The sequence below is a fragment of the Schistocerca serialis genome, chromosome 4 (genome assembly GCF_023864345.2).
Source record: "Schistocerca serialis cubense isolate TAMUIC-IGC-003099 chromosome 4, iqSchSeri2.2, whole genome shotgun sequence".
In the NCBI taxonomy this organism is placed as follows: Eukaryota; Metazoa; Arthropoda; class Insecta; order Orthoptera; family Acrididae; genus Schistocerca; species Schistocerca serialis.
Window position 1 is genome coordinate 569,825,225 of NC_064641.1, and position 6,035 is coordinate 569,831,259.

The 6,035-nt window shown below is 41.9% G+C and overlaps 1 non-coding gene across 1 annotated transcript; it reads left to right on the forward strand.

Moving 5' to 3' along the window:
- Positions 1-5,426: 5,426 nt before the first annotated feature.
- Positions 5,427-5,501, forward strand: Trnat-ugu (transfer RNA threonine (anticodon UGU)). Its single transcript has one exon. It is a non-coding gene; the product is annotated as a tRNA-Thr (tRNA).
- Positions 5,502-6,035: the final 534 nt, after the last annotated feature.

A 6,035-nucleotide genomic window follows, 5' to 3' on the forward strand; every position in this document is an offset into this window, starting at 1 on the left:
ATTGGACTTCTGATTTTTACTTATCAGACGGAGCGAACTGCCAGTGGTTAAGAACATCGAGCGAAGTTCAGATCTCCACTCATCTAGAAGATTCAGGTTTTCCGTGTTTCGTTACGGTTAACGCTGGACTATTTGATTCCATAATGTCACAGTCGATATACCATGTCGCCCTTACCAGATTCGTAGCTGGAGCCCAGTCTCAAATGGCATCGCTCTTGACGTTACGCCTAACCCTAACCTCCCATTCTCCCTGTTGTAGTCCAGTCAATGAATGAAAATTATCGTTGAGTCGAAAATGTTTGCACAGAGCTAGGTGGGAGTGTCATGAAACACATACTAAATATCCTGAAAGTAGGCGACGGGGTATGGGAGCGCCGTTCAAAGGTCACTTCTTTACGTTTTTCTCGAGTAACTCGGAAACCGTGGCTCCTACCGAAAATATTTCCCTACACAAAATTACACAACATTAAATCTATTACAAAAAAAGTCCTATGCATTTTCTCTCTAGGACCAACCGTTTCCCAGTTGTAGGCGATAGAAAATTGACAGGTTATTACAAATATTTTTCTAATGGTATAAAATTAACTTTTTTTTCCTTAAGTGAAGTGGGTTAAGAACAAATGTTGAATGTGTGTGCCAAACCTAAGTGCAGCACAGCTGTACTGAGGGATAAATTGTGTTAAGGTGGTAGAACAGGAGGAGTGGGGAACTGTCTGTGATAAAGCGCGAGGGAAGCTAGGTCGGAGGATTGGGTTCTTGCACTTCCCACCTTCATAGGTCTGAAAACTGAAGGCCGAGCAGATGATTCCGCACACTATCGACCCCAGTACGACACAAGAAGCAACTACACTGTGTTTCAAGAAGTTATACGTAACCCCTCTCCCCCAACCACTGAACGCGCCTCATGAATCATTGGTGACGCAATGTGCAGTCATGCCCTTGGGGTGTTTATTTTGCACGAAATGCAAACGTGGAAACGTGTTACAAATAACACTAACTCAAGTAGTGTATGTGGACAGAATCTATCCATATCTCTGCTCACTGTTCTACATTGCTAGAAGGGAAATGATTCTCACTCATCCTATATAGTAGCTATTGTGTTCTCCCAGAAAATAGAACTTCCCCCACTGTAAGCACCGCTCACTTTTCAGTTTACAGACATACCGTATCTCAACTCAATTTCCTTTCCAATTCTCTTATGTATGTAGACAAAAATTACTTCACTGAGATAATTTTTACATAGTGCGATTATTTCAGTTTATTGAAAACTTATTTACATTTTATAAGTGAGTTGTAATGGAAAGAAGCGCAACAACTGGAGCTGTCAACCGCCTACTACATTGAAAAGCCTTTTCCCAGGTGTTACTAGCTGTCAGTATGTTTCTGAGAATGTCAGTTTCATTGTTTCCGCTGTGACTTTCTGGAATACTTTTCACGGCATGAGAGGTATCAAATGCATCTGACCAGCCTCAGCTTTTCTAACATCTGAAGAGACTCAGAGACTTAGACTGCATTCCTCTAAAACAGGGGTAGGTTATCTAGATGTTACAGAACTTCAGATATTTCAGCGTAAGTCAAGTGATGCATTAAAGCAGATTACTTTTCTAGCCTTGGTCATGACCAGTCCCATCCTGGAAGACATACTGTGGATGTGACGTAAGTAACTCTACTCAGAGCAGCGCACAGCAGACGATCCAGTACTTTCTGAATGAAAAAATTTCTGTAGCCCACCAGTGATACAGTTAACGGCAAGAGGAGTGTAGTAACTAACTGGTCACATTCACACGGCTTCACAGTACGCTGTCAGAGATAGACATCTGCAAGATACTACGTATACCAATCCAGTCTCTTTCCACCAACACTACATAAGCCACTGACAACATAACACCTAGAAATTAAACACGCAGGTACGTATTTTACGTAACAGCTCACATAGAGCCAGCAAATATGTAGTTGTTCAATAAACTGAAAATAGATGCAGTATATAAACACGTGGCCGGAGAACTTCTTTTGTCTGTTTACATAAGAGATCTGAACAGGATATGCTGGAGAGGTATAAACTGTGTGTCAACTGAAAAACGCTCAGCGCTCGGGGTAGAGGAAGTGACGAAGTCATCGTTCCCAGAAGAACAGTAAAACTGCGTCGCATTAACACACATTTTTGGAAAGTAAACACTCCCCCCCCCCCTGGCATTTCTGTACACTGCATCGTGACTTATACATAAAAAAAACACTGTGGACGGTCTATACAACGTCGTGAACATGCGGTAGTTGGTTCTTGTGACGGAGTAGATAGAGTGGGGATCAGCTGCTCAACAATCAGTTTGCAGACCGGTAAAGGAGGTAAAACTCCAGAAAACACTATGTAAAAATTTTGTTTGAAATGTTGCCCTACATCGATCGAAGGTATGAACAATACAGGAGCCATTTAAGTATTGGAGCTAGAGGAGGGTTCTAAAGATTTCATGGACAGAGAGAATGTCAAATCAAAAGTCTTCACAAACATAAAATTATAATCGTAGAGAACGACACCTACATGGACATTGGGTCTTCATTGTTAAATTTTCGACACGTCCCCAATGAAGTACATCAACGCCTGTTTGCAGCTAGGGTGTCCATTTAATTATCATTTCATTTCTAGCAAAGCTGCATGGACATCCACGGTAACTTCTTTCGGGAACAGATACTACCGTCATATATAGAAGGAAAATTGTCTGGGAAGAATGTTTGAGAAAGTCTAAGACCAGTATACAATATAACACAGATCTGAAAGCAACGATATGCTTTGAACAAAACTGACTTTAATAAGATGGGAGATAAATGGAAACGAGAACAGCTGCCGACCAATCTGCAGAATGAGAACAGAAGAATAAGAAGATGACAAAAGTCATGAAATGGCGGTTAAATTACTCTGATAAACTACGCAGTATCAGGCATTTAGTTGGTTAGGACTGTTAAGGGTCGGCCCACTAAAGTTGTGAAATTAATTAATATCATTGGGCCGTACGGTGCACGACAAAGATCCTCAAAAACTTGACTGCAGTGCGAACGCGTGGTTGAGGTGTCAGTGTAAGCGAACTTTCGCAAACGTTACGATTCTCCCAAGCAGACTGTCTAGCGTATATTCTCAAATTATTCACTCATTATAGAGTTCCTAGTGTTTCTGTTTTAGGGTAACGGGCATACACTGATAACAGAAATACGCCGTAGTGATACCGTAGAATAGAGCCAGACAGAGACTGTAAGGCATCCTTGGGTGTAGATATAGACGCAGATCGCTATTTATAAATCGTGAAGTGTAGGCTGGAGTTTTAGATAATCGTCTGGAACAATCAGAAAGAAAGGAAGTGCGATTCCGAAAACCTGAGGATCAATGAGATGTGTTTGAAGTTTACTGAGGATGTCGATTGTGCCAGAAGGAATACCAGAGTAGGGAATTCTGTCGAAGTGGAGCGAACATCTGCAAAAAGCACAATCACAAATTTTGGACAGTCCGATGAAGGTTCAAGGAAGATAACTTCGAAGAAGCCTTAGGTAACGGAAGAAGTAATTCAGTTTAGCGATGCTGAGGTGCTGTTCCATTACAGTTGGATAGCCTCTGCGATGTTGAGAGTTTAACAGGAGAACCCAGTGGGCTCAAGTGTGAATGGATTTTTAGACTGAGGAGTGAGGCATGCGATGGTTGTCCATGCAGGTGAGCCAAATTATTGTACCAGGCTGGCCTAATGGATAGTGCGTATGTCAGTTGAACAGGAGACACAGGTTCGAGCTCTGGCCTTGGTACAAATTTTCTTTTGTCGCTTCAGTCTGCATATATACATCCCAGATGATTCATATTTCAAAAAGGCTTTGGAACCATATACTTTCATCTGATTATACTATGAAGACGTTTAGAGAAGGATATAAATATAGCAAATTAAATCACTTAGGAATGAAATTAATAGAAATTATATGGTAAGAAATGTAAAATGTGAAGAAATCGAAACATGGACGTCGGGAGGATTCATTCAGCATAAGGAAAAGTCAAAGAACCATAGCTGACATTAATAGAGAGGATGATGAGATGAAGAATGCAATGGGAATTCCACTGTTAGAATAGAGATCCGATAGGAGTAAGGAGTACACCGAAGGCCTCTATGAGGTCGGGGCTTGTCTGATGGCGAGAAACAAGAAGAAATTGGTGGCGGTATGGATGATATAGGGGATCTAGTATTAGAGATAAAATTTAAAATAGTTCAAGAAGATTTTGAATCAAATAATGCAGAAGGAATGGGTTAGCATTCCATCGAAATTTCTAAAACATTGGGGAAAGTGACAACCGAATGACTATTCTGGATGGTTTGTAAAATCAATGAAAGTAGCGACGGACCATCAGACTTTCGGGAAAAATACTATCCCCACAGTTCCAAAGATGTCAAGGGCAGGTAAATGCGAAAACTGTCGACATTCGGTTTAACAGATCATACACGCCAGTTACCGACAATAATAATAAAGAGAATGGAAAAGAAAACTGAGTATCAGTCAGATAACGACGTGTTCGGCTTTAGGAAAAGTGAAGCCAGTAGATAGGTAGGTCTCACTTTGCCATTGATAATGGATACAAGGCTAATGAAAACTAAAGACACGCTCATAGGATTTGTCGACTTGGAGAAACCGTCAGACAACGTAAAATGGTGCAAGAGGTTCAAAATTCTTGAGGAAAATTAGATTAAGCTGTAGGGAAAGAAAGAAAATGAAGGTTATGTACAAGAACCAAGTGAGAACACTAAGATTCGAAGACAGAGTGACAGGATTAGAATGTGTGAAATAAATCCCAGTTATGAGATTCGTTAATGACATTCCTGTCAACTGTGTAAATGCACAAAAACTGAAGGATTTGCTGGATGAAATCAACACTCTGATGATTACAGAATACGGATTGATATTAAACCGGAAAAACACAGAGGTAATGAGGCATCGCAGGAATGCCAATATCGAAACATTTAACATTAGAATTGGTGATCCCTTCGTTCGAGGGAACTACGATAGATTACCATTTAGAATGGGGCTAACTCAGCTGCACACATTTTCAACATGTCCCCAATGAAGTACATTAACGCCTGTTTGCAGCTTGGGTGTCCATTTAATTATCATTTCATTTCTAGCAAAGCTGCATGGTCATCCACGGTAACTGTTCTTTCGGGAACAGATACTACTGTCATATATAGTTAACATATGGCTTCCCGGCCATTGACCTTCTTGTGCGAACGCACACGCTATGCCCGAACTCGTACGGGACTTGGTAGACTAATCTGCCACGAGTAATAAGTATGATGGGCAAACATCTATTAGGCGCACTACGAAAGTAGTGGTGTGGACATGTTGGGAATGTGGATCTCACGGGGAGCGTGCAAGGGATAAGCCCCTGCAGACGCACTATCCTCTGTGCCCGCGGTGGCTCAGATGGATAGAGCGTCTGCCATGTAAGCAGGAGATCCCGGGTTCGAGTCCCGGTCGGGGCACACATTTTCAACATGTCCCCAATGAAGTGCATCAACGCCTGTTTGCAGCTAGGGTGTCCATTTAATTATCATTTCATTTCTAGCGAAGCTGCATGGTCATCCACGGTAACTGTTCTTTCGGGAACAGATACTACCGTCATATATAGTTAAAATATGGCTTCCCGGCCATTGACCTTCATGTGCGAACGCACACGCTTTGCCCGAACTCGTACGGGACTTAGTAGATTAATCTGCCACGAGTAATGAGTATGATGGGCAAACATCTACACTCCTGGAAATTGAAATAAGAACACCGTGAATACATTGTCCCAGGAAGGGGAAACTTTATTGACACATTCCTGGGGTCAGATACATCACATGATCACACTGACAGAACCAGAGGCACATAGACACAGGCAACAGAGCATGCACAATGTCGGCACTAGTACAGTGTATATCCACCTTTCGCAGCAGTGCAGGCTGCTATTCTCCCATGGAGACGATCGTAGAGATGCTGGATGTAGTCCTGTGGAACGGCTTGCCATGCCATTTCCA